Source organism: Triturus cristatus, chromosome 5_1, assembly GCF_964204655.1.
Source record: "Triturus cristatus chromosome 5_1, aTriCri1.1, whole genome shotgun sequence".
Taxonomy (NCBI): domain Eukaryota; kingdom Metazoa; phylum Chordata; class Amphibia; order Caudata; family Salamandridae; genus Triturus; species Triturus cristatus.
The window spans coordinates 284259899-284274987 of NC_140587.1; positions in this window are offsets into that span (position 1 = coordinate 284259899).

The window sequence follows — 15089 nt, forward strand, 5'->3', positions numbered from 1 at the left end:
TCTTTTAAGTGTTTGTGGGCCGCGTGGCATGCATTATTGAATCATCGATGCAGTGGGGCATCCTTTGGTGATTTCCTGGCTGTCAAGCCCTTGCTAATTTCTATGCATAGGTTTTTAAAACCCTCTCGTATCGCCTGATGCGAGGGCTCCTTTGTTAGACATACTCCATGTTATTGAATATTTAGTGTGTAAAGTTTACCAGTTCAATATGTTCCCATTTCAGCCTCAAACCCCTGTTTTTATTAAACACCTGTTTTTGCCCTGTTCCAGTGGGTCTATTCTTTGTATTTAGGTCAAGGGTAATGGAGACAGGGTTGTGATCGCTTAGGCAATTTGGGATAATTTTGTGATCTATAACCAAGGGGATGGCCTCAGCTGAGGTAATCATAAAGTTTAATGTGCTCCCCTGGGTGCCCCACATGAAAGTAGGGATATTTTCAATGGCGTTTGCCTGGAGTTCTAGGAGAACTTATTGATCTAGTTTAAAAATGAGGGAGTTCAACGTGTCGCCCAGTGTGTTGTGTTTGAAGTGGGGCCTATCCAATCCATCATCTTTTTGTGGAAAGCTTCATAGTTTGATATCACCCAGGTGCAAAGTGACAGATTGAAATCCCTCACTCAGAGCATGATTATTTTCCTATTTATGTTAATGAGGAAACAGTCCAAAAATGCTTCAAGGTTCTCTATTGCCTTGTATATCTGGGTATTGAAGATATTCTTATAGAAATGTATTAACAAAAAATCACATTCACCAGGGAGAGAGAGATTTATGCTACTAAGAACTGCAGCAAAGACGATTTTAGAACAACATGGACATTGACAATTTATACATTGATAAAAGTAGCTAGCCCCCACGCCCATCTGCCTGCGAGTGATGCCACAGCAGGTTGAAATAATGCATGGAAAACATTTAAGTGGAAGGGGTGTGTCATCCAAGCTTCTTGCACATAAACTATGTCAAATGAAGACATGAAGTTTAGCCAATCTGAATTGTCCAACTTGCTGCGAGCCCCTGCAATTTTTCAAGTGTCAACTTTTAAACCTTTGTTTGGGTCAATTGGCGTTGATGATGGGTCAAAAGAAAAGTTTGCTGTGTCTAAATCCTATACCAGAGTCCTTCCCTGGCAGGACAGGAGAAGTGGATGCTTCTGAAGAGTTCTGGCAAGGTGCTGGATTATAGTCCTCTGTGTCAATGGGGACCCTGCTTATTGTTATGTGGGGATACACACACGGCAGTCATTTCTCACCTTATGAAGAAATATTATGAATGGGCATGTTAGCCTTTGGGTGGCATTTTGATCCAGATAGGGAATAGCTGTGAATGTTTTTTCTGCCAAAACCCCCAGATCAGGTTGGTTTCTTGATCCTTGAATTGGTGCTGTTGTTTTTTTGTGACCCACTTATTTTACAATCTTAGGTGAGGGGGATGATTTTTATGCTGATGGTTCTTGTCATTCCATTTCTCACAATTTAAAAGGATTTCCCCTGCTTTCATTGAATAAATCCCATTTGCTGCTAACATCTTGGTTTAACGCATGAATTACCTTGTTCATTAGGGCTGTGGTTGACTCTACCATGTTGCCTGGCAGAAGAGGGACGTTTGAAAGGACCACCACATAAGGACAGGCAGCTGATAAGAAATGGATTACCGAGAGCTGTGAACCTCTGGGTTCTGGGTCATGATGGTTTGGTGTAGATGTTATAGGTGTAGAAAGTAACCCTTGATCCACAGTTACAGAATTGGTTTCTCCTGGTAGAGGGGTATGGTTTCTTCCCAATGCTGGACCTACCTTAGGAACCTCGCCCTGGCTTATTGTTATATTCCCAAGTTAGGCCTAAGCAAAGCAGCTTATTTCTTACATTGTCCTCACAAATAACCTTTTCAGCTGTTACCTTTTGCACATATTTCCATGCACGACAATGTTGGATTAGTTTCCCTGAAACTAAACTTGTTTTCACATCTAGCTTCGCACAATAGTATCACAAAGCCCTGGACATCATGTACAAGGTCTCAGTTCGTACTATGTACAAATGTCATCACTATCTTCATCCACGGAACGACAGGACTATCTACAGATCTATAACATCGCTAATCTATATGCACATTGCAAGGCTGCTTTCTATTATAAAAGATGAGCATCCGTGATAGACTGGCAAAGACGGCACTGATACTGAGGTCCTTGCATGCTGAGCAATCACCACGCAGCAGTCTGACATTTCGTGAGGGGTGTCCGGTTCTTGACCAAGACGGGGTCTTTCACTCTATTCCAGCAGGTACTGGGGTTGGTTCGTCCCTTGGGGGAATTCTTGGCTTTACACCTACATACACTCTGGGTACAATTAGGGGCATATTCACAAGGATTTATCGCTGAGTCATCGGCACTTAATCGCAGCCAAAGTGACGATAAATTTACCTCCCCATTCACAAGCTGGTGCTAACAGCCCACAGCACCAGTTTATCTGCGATAGCAGCAGCAAAAAACATTGCCACAGAGGATCACTGCAACTATCGCTAATGAGATGCAGAGTAGGCGTTCCCGTGCCAAAAGCCGCGACCATACCACACCTCAGCATTCTCAACAACCAGACAGATCGGCAATAAAAAACTATAACCGGTGATAAGGCACGTTAGCACCAGAAAATCTACACCTCCTCTGACCTGGTGTTAAGTCGGACGGCATCCAGCACCACAAAAGGGAGACCAGCCCAGGGCCACATCGGAAGGGCAATAGATGCCATGGAGCCACTCATCATGTGGCCCGGACACCCAAGAGGGCCACAACACCCACAAACACCGCCTCAGGACCCCAACCCACACCCGGAACACCACCCCCCCAACCACAACAGATGCAGCGCAGACAAAGACAGCGGACCCCCAGGAAGCGTGCTAGGTGCACAGACCCAACTTCTGACAATGTCACCGTCCACCACAGGCTGAAAGGGACAACCATCCTACGCATCCTGACCATCATTGCCTAACAGGCCTAAGGTACCAACACAGCGGACAACCAACATCCCACCCCACACCAAGCTGCTGGCTTGCTGCACCTGTTGGCCCCTGGCACACCCCAACCAACACCCACCAGATTCGGAGGAGTCTCACAGCCAGACACATCCAAGCCCCCCACACCTGTCCTGGACATCACCATCACCCTGGTACCCCAGTCCCCATACGTCCAACACAATGCGCTGGATCCGCTGGACACCAAGCAAGGACTATATGCCATAGCAGGATGCACGCACGTGTTGGGGCAATCCACAGCACATATGTAATACCAGTGCACCCTGGTCACACAGCACACAATAACCGCAACAGGAAGCACATATCTCACATCAATGTGCAGGTAACATCAGAACACCGTGGAACCTCCAACAATGTTGCATCCAAATACACAGCCAGTGTGCATGATTCCTTCCCACACCGACAGTCCATCATCAACCAGCGTCCCCAGGATGTCAACAAGGGAAATGCACAGCCACTTGGCAAGTTCCAAATGAACACTCCACTCACCTCAACTCCGCAACCATGCAACTCACAACTCTGGCAATGCGCGCGTCACAAAATCACAACCAACATGCACAGCAACATGCCCACCCACCAGACATGACAGAACAACTTACAATGGTAACCTGGGCAAGCCCTGAACATGAGCCATCAATGGCATGGCACCTCAGCCACACAATAGCGGAATGTGGGAAGAGGTGGCAACCAGGCATGTGAGAAGGATGCAGTAGAACCATGATTGGCAAAGTACACAATGCCAAGAGTGGCGGAGATGTGCTGGGCAGACCGCAGTATGCAGAACACACACATATCCACGGCGACATACACCTCTGGTGTATGGAGTGTAGTGGACAGTGAACGCAACCATGTCACCCCAGCCAGTGGGGGACCTCGCACAAATGTTGCCCGTCCTGCCCCCTAAGCGTGACCAGAGTGGGATGGCCCGGCATACGCCACACCAGTGTAGGGGTGTGAATAAAAAGCACGTAGCCCAGCAAAACATCTCTGCCAGGGCGGCGCCTCTCACCCCGCCACAAGGCTGATGTCGTCCTCGTGAGCGGAGTTGCCTGCGATGCTGTGTGCCTGCCAGACCCCGGCACGCTGGTCCACGAACCCGTCAGGCCCACCCCTGTGCAGCCAGGCCACACTGATCATCTTTCGACACCGGCGTGTGTCAAGGAGGGCCCACCACGTGCCGGTGCAAGCTCCAAGCCCAAGGGCCAGTAGCCATAGCACCAGACCCCCGATCAGTGAGGCATAGTTCCATAGGGGCATCTTGCGACACGTGGCGCCACTGAACCTGAACTACGCAGGCTGGTGGGGCCATCCAACCTATGCTGGCAACACTTGGTGAATGGCCCGTGCTGACCGCTGCATCAGGCCTACTCCATGGTCAAGTAGGTCACAGATTTGGAACTGAACATCGATTATTAAAAGGCAGAATACTTTTCATCGCACGCACGGAGAGGCGTAAGAGGATGACGCGCTGCAGTCCGAAGGGAACAGGATCATCGTTACAGAGGTGATCGAACACTACCGACAACTGCCATGGTATCACTAACTCTGTGCATCGCGAGTCAACGACAGGTGGGTGTGGGCCATTGCTGACCGCTGCCTCCGGCCTACACTGCAGTCCAGTAGGTCACAGAGTCTTGATTTAGCAATGGTAGAGTTCATATCAGTGTACAGGCATCATCGCAGACTGCATCCCCTCTCTGCACCTGTGCCACTAAGTCTGTTCCCCGACAGTCATGGAAACTCTCTGGTCGAACTTTGGTGGCGTCTGAGTCTATGGACTAGGGGGCAGTTTTCATCCTCATGTAGCTGATACCTAATTGGTGGTGGCAACGAGACTGTCTAATTCCACTCCTCCATTTGCTGTTTTCTGATAAAATCAAACCTTTCGGCGTCATGCCCTGGAGGACACCTTCCACTGTCCCCCGAAACCCTCCGCAACATACACCTCGGACATTGATGGTGACCCGCTCAGGTTGCATGGGCCATCTGAATGCACCGCAAGTCACCGTTCCGTGGCTAGGTGCCTGTGCCGGCCGCAGTGCATCCGGGGCCACTAACTCTGTGCTGGTCTGGTCCAGGACCCCTTCTTCTGAGATATTGGATGGCCACTGAAGCAGTGGCCCTGCGCTGTACACAGCCTCCGGCCCGACTGCGTCCTACCTGTGCGCACACATCAAATCGAGTCCGGACCGGCCCGGACGTTGCATCACTGCAGGAGGCACACGCCACCACCGCAAGGACCACCTCCAACCGCCATCTTCCAGAGTCGAAACGGTGGTCCTGACAGACTGACAGAGTTGCTCAGACCTGTTGTGGATGCCATCATCTGCATGATACCCTGCTCAGCACTCCAGGTGACAGTGACTCAGTGCACCGCAAGCCATTGTCCGTTACTGATTGAGTTTTGTGTTGTGGAGAGGTTGCGCAGCATTGTCACCTCAAACAGTGTGGGAGCCCTGGGACATTGATGGGGAAGATGATACAGGTATGACACACCCCACTACATCTGCATCAGGAGTATATATCGAAGGGACACAATCAGTGGCCATTTCTTCAGATGAGCGCGCTCATCTCTAGTGCATCAACCCCAGTGCACAGCAACTCACGGACACTTCTGTTTGCATGTTGGCTGTCGTCTGGACTTTCTCTGGCTCCCTCCATGTTGCTCAGCAGTTGACTCTTTTATGCATGTGTTTTCTGTTTCTGTTGCACTGATGTCTAATGTTCAAGTGGTTGCCAGCACCAGACATTCCGTGCGAAATGGCTTCCATTCACCCCACACACATCCAGCACAGGCGTCACTGTACATGTGGCCCTGACAATAAAGGGGCCAGGCGCATGTGTCTGTAGCCAGTTCAACATGGTATCTACTTGTGTCCCTGTGGTCTTGTTGTATGCGTGAGGGCCGTGGGCCTGATGCCATTGTGCTGTGTACATCGGATGCAGAGCCAACATGGGTGTGTGACTGGAATTTGAGCGCCCCTGCCCATGGTTCTGTACTGTGAATGTGCAATTGCATGTGTCTCAATGGCAGTGTGGGTTTCCTTAGTGGGGTGTTGGTGGCCCCTGAAGGTTGATAGACACCTACGTATGTGTCCTGGTTCGCATTCCATGAGTTCGGCCCCCACCCACACCTGTTGGGGCACCTCCTTTTGGCGTGCTGGAACATGGCATTGGGGTGCGATGTGTGGGTGGGTGAAGTGTCGTGGCCCAGCTGTGCTTACGGGTGCTTCCTGCTGTGTGGTCTGTTGCAGGCTGGGTGTTCTCCTCTGAGTAGCTTGGCTGTATGGGTCCTGGTGGGGGGTTGCATGGGATATCCATGTGCTGTTGCATGGCGTCGGTGTCAACAGTGTGGTGGTCCTCTCCGGCATCACTGATGTGTTGTATTCTGTGCTCTGCTGAAGGTGTTGTATGCCTCTCTGCGATATGAAGGGGAGGAGTGTATTGACTTTCCGTTGACATTTATGTTGGCGCATTGCGTAGGTTTGCATGCAGACTGTATGGCAATGTACATTGTGACTGTTTGTGGGGTGCTGGATTCTTCTGCGGGAAAGTATAGATTTGGTCTACATTACGGACGCATACATTTCCATTTCACAGTTTCCACCTCCGTCAGATGTAGTAGGCTTGTTTCTGTGCATGTGCGGAGCCAGTTGTGTCCTCTGTTCTGCAGTGTGGGCTATGCGAGTTGTTCCTCGTTGTCGTCAATGTGGGTGTGCTGTTCGTGCTATGTGCGTGTGCTGCAGGGTGCCAAGGGGATCGGGTCCACTGACCTGGGTGATTGTGGGTGTGCAGTGTGCTACACTTCATTGTGCATGTGTGCCATTGTGCCCACTCCCCCCGTCCCCCCAGTCCCTGTTGTTGTTGTGCCAGGTCCTATCGAGTTGTGTCCATACTCCCTACTTCTTGCAGCGTCTCCACACTGATGACTGTGGCCTGGGTTTCCTCCAGCTCCTCCAGTGGCACTGGACTGCCACCTCTTGTCACCGTTGCTGCCTTCCTGTTGGCAGCGGATTTGTGCCTGGTAGTCGCGTCATGCCGGCGCCTTTTGGCCTCCTGGATTGGCCTCCTTGGTACTCTGACTGCATTCCTGGTGGTCTGCTAGTGAGGCAGTTGCTGGTAGTGTTATGTTGCCTCCGTGACGCTGGTCTTGCTTTCCTGCGGTCTGCACCCCGTCTTCCTCTCCCTCTTCTCTTTGGCCTTCCCCGACCCCGTTGTTCCTTGCTGGTGGTCTGTGGGGGTTGTGGGGTTCTAGTTGGTCCCTGTGCTGTGTCCGTGTGCATCCATGTTGCTATGCACTTTGGATTGTTTTTGGTGTATTTTTTCTTTGGTTTTTATAGTGCATTGTTCCGCCAGACGCGTGGGATTTGCAGGCCTGTGGCAGGTTTTTGCTACTTTTTGTACCGCGGTTGGCCTCATTGCATGTTTTTTTGCGTTCCTGTATCACATTTATGCGGCGTGGCGTTGATTTTCATGCGGACAGTTTGCGTGTTATCTGCTGACTATCGCATGGTACCGCCTTGTTCTGAATCCCATGTTGTCACGGGGTTATTTTCCCGCGATGGGCTGCGATATTGACAGTTGCGTTACGCTACTCTTGCAGTAGTTATCACACGTTCTTGTGAATATACCCCTTAGAGTAGGGTTCGCATAGTAGGACTACGCTCGATTACTGCCTTGTTTTGTATGCCTACATATATACATTGTTTCAGCACCATGGTAGAACTAGATCTACTGTTTACACTTGTGGTGTTTGTCATAAGTTTATCTGCTTTTGTCTACTAATCATTGCAGAACACGTATTTTATTCAAGAATAATGTTGATTCAATAAATATTATTGAAAACGTCCCACTGTGTATTCTCTGTATATTTCTCTGAGAATAAGTGAGCACAAGTGACTGAGTGAAAGGTTTTGTACTGTTTCCACGATCCCTGAGGGGTCAGGGTTGTCATGTTCAGTGGTTGCCAGAAAACCATTCGCTCCCTGATAGGTTAGGGCGGCTTACGGTGGCACTATGAGCTAGCTGATCTCTAGGGCATCATATCCTGCTAGGGTGTCTGGAATCAGTATTGACATCTAGGGGTATATTCTCAAGAATGTGTGATAACCATTCCAAAAGTTACTTAATGCAACCTACGACATCGCAGTGATCGCGGGAATTTTAAGCTGTTTTAACCAAGTATTCACAACATGACGGTACCATGCGATAGTCACCAGATAATGCGTCAAATGGGTGCGTTAAAATCAACGCCACGCCGCAAAAAAGCAAAACACAAACGCCAAAAAAGCTGCGATGAGGCCAAGCGCGATACAAAAAGCAGCAAAAACCAGCCGAAGGCCTGCAAATCCCACACGTCTGGCGGGAAAATGCACTATAAAAGCAACAAAAACAACACACCAGAAACAATCCAAAGTGCGTAGCAACATGGATGCACCCTGACCCTGCGCAGAGGCCAACGCAAACCCCACAAGCCCCACAGACCACCAGCAAGGACCAATGGGGTCGGGGAATGCCAAGGAGAAGAGGGAGAGGAAGACTGGGTGCAGTCCGCAGGAAAACAAGACCAGCGTCACAGAGGTGACAGAACACGAACAGCAACTGACCCACAATCAGACCACCTTGAATGCAGCTGGAGTGATGAGGAGGCCAATGGAGGAGGACAAGAGGCGCTGGCATGACGTGAAAACCTATACCAGGCACCAAGACGCCGCCAACAGGAAGGCAGCAATGGCGAGAGGACGTGGGAGTCCTGTGCCACAGGAGGAGCAGGAGGAAAAGGAGGCCAGTCATCAGTGTGGAGACAGTGCAAGGAGGTGGGAGTACGGACACAGCTCAAGAGGACCTGACACAACAACAACAGGGTGAGTAACGAACAGGGACTGGGAGACGGGGGGAGATGGGCACAATGGCACACATGCACAACGATGTGTACCACACTGCGCACACACTATTACCCAGAGTCATGTCCCCCATCCCAGTGGCACACTGCTGCACACACACATAGCAATCACAGCACATCCCATGACGATGTGGCACAAAGAGCAACACCGACACTGCAGAACAGGGGACACAACTGGGTCCGCCCATGCGCAGAAACAGGCCAATCACATTTGACAGAGCAGGGAAATGTGAGATTCATATGTACGGGTACCACCTCACATCAGTCATGTAGTCCAAATGTCCACTGTCCCCCCTCAAATTGCCAGCATCGCCAAAGCAGGCACAATGTACATTGTCACACAGTCTGCATGTCTACAAGAACAATGTGCCAACACAAATGGCAACACAATGTCGACATGCATCTTCCCTTCACATTGCAGAGGGACAAACAACACCTCCAGCAGGGCAGCCCCCAGCCCCTGCACAGACCACACAGCAGGAAGCACCCGCAACCACAGCTGCCTCACAACACCTCAGCGACCCACACATGGCAGCCCAATGCCAGGTGTCTGAACGCTAAAAGGAGGTGGCCCAACAGGTGCGGGTGTGGTCCCAAACCATGGAACGCAAACTAGTACACATATGTGGGTGTCCATTACCCTTCAGGGACCACTTACACCCCACAAAGGAGACCCACACTGCCATAGAGACACATGCAGATGCACATTCTCAGTAAAAAACCACGCCCAGGGGCACACACACATCAGTCACACACCCACGTTGGCTCTGCCTATGACGGCCCAGTCTACTTCCCTTACGAATTGAGTGGGTGACGACAAAGCGACATCTCCAAGTTCTAACCTGCTGCCTGCGGAGACATATCTGCGTCCGCTGTACACAGCACAAACCGCAAGGTGTACGCTGCGCTTTAGAAATATTTTAAATTAGAAATTAGAATGTAATGTCGTAGGGCCCAGGGCCCTCATGCATACAACAAGACCACAGGGACACATGCAGATATCATATTGAACTGGCTACGGGCATGTGTGCCTGGCCCCTTTATTGGCAGGGCCACATGTACAGTGATGCCCGTACTGGATGTGTGTGGGGTGAGTAAAAGCCAGCCCGCACGGAGTGCTTGGTGCTGGCAACAACTTGAACAGTGGACACCAGTGCAATGGAAACAGAAAACACCTGCATAACCGAGTCAACTGCTGAGCAACATGGAGGGAGCCGGAGCAAGGACAGAGGTCACCCAACATACAAACAGAAGTGTCCGTGAGTTGCAGTGCACTGAGGTTAAGGCACTAGAGATGAGAGCGCTCATGTGTAGAAATTGCTGGGATTGTGTCCCTTTGGGTTAGTCTTGATGGAGATGCAGTGGGGTGTGTTACACCTGCATCAAGTTCCTCACCAATGTCCCAGGTCTCCCACTCTGTCTGAGGTGACATTGCTGCGCAATCTCTCCACAGCACAAGACTCAATCAGTAACGGTCCATTGGTTGCGGTGCACTGAGTCAGTGGCACCTGGAGTGCTGAGCAGGGGATCAGGCAAATGATGACATCCACGACAGTCCTGAGCAACTCCGTTAGTCTGCCAGTACCACTGTTTCGACTCTGGCAGATGGTGGATGGAGTTGGCCCTTGCAATGGTGGCGTGTGCCTCTTGCGGCGATGCGATGTCCGGGCCAGTCAGGACTCTATTTGATGTGTGAGTCCTGGTGGTCCTCAGTTGAGGCCGGAGGCAGCGGACAGTGCAGGGCCACATGCACATGGGGTCGATGTCCCCAAGACCACCGTCACAGAGGTCATCCAATATTCATTCAGACAGGGTCCCTGACGTGAGCTGCACAGGGTTAGTGGCCCCGGATGCACAGCGGCCGGCACAGGCACCCCACCACGGGACGGTGACTTGGGGTGCAGTCAGTTGGGCCATGCAAGCTGAGCGGGACCTCATCAATGCAAGAGGTGTATGTGGCAGAGGGTTGTGGGGGACAGTGGAAGGTGCCTTCCAAGGCATGAGGCAGAGGTTTGATGTTATCCAGGAGCAGCAAATGGAGGAGTGGAAAGCGACAGCCTCGTTGCCAACGCCAATTCGGTGACAGCCACATGTGGATGAAAACTACTCCCAGTCCATAGACTCAGACGCCACCAATGTACGACCAGAGAGTGTCCATGAATGTCAGGGAACAGACTTAGTGGCACCGGGGCTGGGAGGGGATGCAGTCTGCGATGATGCCGGTACACTGATATGAACTCCGCCATTGCTAAATCAAGATGCTGTGACCTACTGGACCGCAGTGTAGGCAGGAGGCAGCGGTCAGCAGTAGCCCACAGCCATGTGTCGTTGGCTCTCGATGCACAGGGTTAGGGACACCAGGGCAGTTGTCGCTAGGGTTCGATCACCTCCGTAATGATGATCCTATTCCCTCCAGACTGCAACGGGTCATCCTCTTACGCCTCTCCTTGCGTTCAATGATATGTATCCTGCCTTTGAATAATCGATGTTCAGTTCCAGTTCTGTGACCTACTCGTGTGCAGCATAGGCCGAGGGCAGTAGTCCGCGCGGGCCTATAGACACGTGTGGTTGTAATGCTATGCACAGACTTGGTGGCACCACATCGAAGGGAGTATAGTGACATCAACACTGCCTTAAATAATGTTCACTGCCATGGTGTAATCAAGACTCAGTTCCAAATGTGTGACCTACTTGTCTGTAGTGTAGGCCGAAGGCAGTAGTCCGCAACGGACAACAGAAATGTGTCGTACGAATGCCATGCACAGAGTTGGTGGCACCACATCGAAGGGAGTATACTGATATAAAATCTGCCATGAACATGTGTACTCTGCCATCGTGTAATCAAGACTCAGTGCCAAATGTGTGACCTACTTGACCGTTGTGTGGGAGCAGCAGTAGAGTACGTCAACGAGAAAGGAGTAAAGCAGGCCTGTGTCGTGGAGGCCGTGATGGTCTGAGGAGGCTGCCCTGGTCGCGGGTCTCGGGCTTGGAGATTGCGCCGGCACATGGTGGGCCCTCCTTGACACACGCCAGTGTCTGCAGGTGATCAGTTTGGCCTGGCTGCGCAGGGGCGGGCCTGACTGGTTTGGGATCCAGCGGGCCGGGGTATGGCAGGCGCACAGGATCGCAGTCAACTCCGCTCACGAGGACGGCGTCAGCCTCGTGGCGGGGTGAGAGTCGCCGCCCTGGCAGAGAAGTTGACCAAAATATTACAAACGGTTCTGTCGGGTAAACAGTATTGCTTCAAGAAAAATCATCATTTTTATGCATATATGAACACACATGGAGACCATAAATAATTTTTCAAAAAGGCTTTATGAATTGCATCATTCATAAATAACTAATGGCAATGGCTGTCAAATGTAAAACATAGTTGTGACAAAGTGGCATGAAGTGACATAAAGTGCTCAGTGCTCTGGTGAAAAGTGCGTAATATATACAGTGTGATTTTTGCAGGATACGAATAATTTGCAAAGGTCAGTCTGAGCGAATGATCAAAACAAACTGCAAGTCGATTGAATCAGTCTTTTATGCAGAGTATTTCAACTGATCCTTCAATAAGTGTCGACGTTTCAACCCAAGATAGCGTGATTCGCTAGTCAAAGCGGGTCTTCATCAGGACAGGGATAGACAGCCTATGAAATAGTAATAAATATGGTCAGGTGTGTTCGAAAGACTGAATGGCGTCTATAATTGCGCATGCAGGGTGAGGACTCACCAAATTAAGCAAACCAAATGTTGCTTGAGGGGCGATGTGAAATGGAGAGGCAAAAGCAGTAGTATCCTGTTCTCCCTGATTGAAAATTAAATATAAATTAGGATAAGTAGCCCTGTCGTGGCTAATTGAAAGATCAAATGAGTATGGAGATATGGAAAGACTTACTTTGAAAATGCGTGAGTTCCGTTCAAATTTGGAACGAATCCGCGTAGGGGAATGATCGTCCTTTGCGGGAGCATAGACGAGATTCTGGTATTCAGACGGACGATTTACTGTCAAAACAAATTAAATTATACTCAGTCAGGAGTTCGAGTCAAAACGGGCAGGCGGCTGACTCATGGAGGGGGAGGAGAGAGGAGATAGCGCACACTCACCATCTAGTTTCTGCAATTAATGTGTGATCAGAAGCGCGCAGGCAAGCGTCCTGTCATTCGCGATGTCTGTCAGCGAATGTGACAAGCGCTGTCAATTAAATGAGCGAGGAAATGCACCGGATTTGGCGCGTGCGGCCGCGTCATCTGTCGGTTGCTTGGAAACGCTCGTGACTCGGATCTCAGAGTCCTGATTGGATATAGTAGCGGATCATCATTGGCTAGAATGAACGTTGTTAGGGTAACGTCAAACTTGGTTACTAGGTGCGTCGTGTGTCGATTACATGGAAACACTCGTGACTCTGATCTCTGAGTCATGATGTGGTAGCGGATCTAGATTGGCTAGAATGGACGTTGCTAAGTGATAACGTCAAACTAGGAGCCCCGGTGTGTGTAATCAGAAGGGGGCGACGTCAAAGACCTGACTCGAAATAATTAAATAATTAAAAGGAGAGGAGAGAGCGCTGTGAATTGGAGCGCGAACGGTGATGTGATGACCCTCATAGTGAATAAAGAGGCAATCAATGGATAAATTGTGCATTAGAAATGTAAATAAAACAAAATTGAAAACAAGCAAAACATGCAGGCACAATGAGGATTTTGCTGTAAGTATTCAAAATGTATACATACATTTGGTGTTTAGGAGGCATTGGTGGAGATGATACAATAAATAGATTTTTACACACCAATGGCTATTAGGCTAACATTTGGTTCATGTGAGCGTTTGGCAATGTTGGGATTATGTACATGTAAAAGGTTCAACAAAAATACAGGTGGTTATGACACATCTGACTGGTGTTTATGAACGGATTAAAATTAAATTAAGATTCTTGTCTAAAGGCGTGCCAACCGTCTCAAGCGTTTTGGATGTGGTTCAATAAAGCTTTTAACTTAGGAATTCAAAACATAAGAGGCTAAGCAAAGTGTAGAGACATATCTGAATGCCTTAATACAACCTGGTCTGTGTCCTGTGTGACCAAAGCGGCACATGGGGGTATGTACGAGGGATTCATGTTGCAGTGTTACCCATAGTACTGAAGATATAGACTACAGTTGCCCCATCTGTTTTGCCGTCTCCTCAATTTCGTTCAACCCGGTCTGAACAGAGTTGAGCAAATGGATCCACCTACATTCTTTGTAGTTTAGGGTCCCAGAAATCGCACCACCCCTAACATTGGGGCTGACTTTTTCTAGGATCCACCATTTGATGCTGTCAGGAGGGTGATTGTGTGTCACAAAATGCTCAACCATAGGCGCCCCTTGTACTTTGCACCTAATTCTGCTTGTATGTTGGAGGATTCTGGCTTTTGCTTTCTGAATTGTTTGACCTACATAGATAAGGCCGCAGGGACAAATGATGGCATAGATAACTTGCGAACTGTTACAGTTGGTGAATTGGGGCAATTTGTACGTTTTATTTCCATAACTAAAGACGTTCCCCTCCTGGCAGAGGTCGCATGCTTTGCATTGCCCACATTTGTGGTGTCCCGACACTGGTGGCAGTCCAAAATAGTTCCTCAGGTCTGGTTGTTTGGGTGGTTCAAGGAAGGCTCGTACTAGTGAGTCTTTAATGTTTTTGCCCCGCTTGAATGCAAAGATAGGGTCTTGCTGGATCATCAATTCACTCGCTACCAGGTTCCAGTACTTTTTTACGATTTTTTTGATGTCATTGCTCCTTGTGTTAAATGTTGTGACGCAAACGATGTTGTTGTTTATGGTGTTTTTAGTTTTGACCTCTAACAGCTGTTCTCTTGGACAGTACCAAGCACGTTTCTTCGCTCTTTTAAGCAGACCCATGGGGTAGCCTCTCTCCCTCAATCGGTTAGTGAGGACATCTGATTCTTTAAAGTAGTCCACTCTACGGGTACAGTTTCTTCTTAGTCTCAGGTACTGTCCGTAGGGCAAGTTGTCTCTCAGATTGCGGGGGTGATGCGAGTTGTATCTTAATAGTGTGTTTCGCTCCAAGGGTTTGCGGTAGAGATCACAATAGAGGAGTCCTTCCTCCACTCGAAAGGTGAGATCCAGGAAATCGATTGACTCGTTGTTGCTAGTCATAGTGAATTGTATATCATTTGA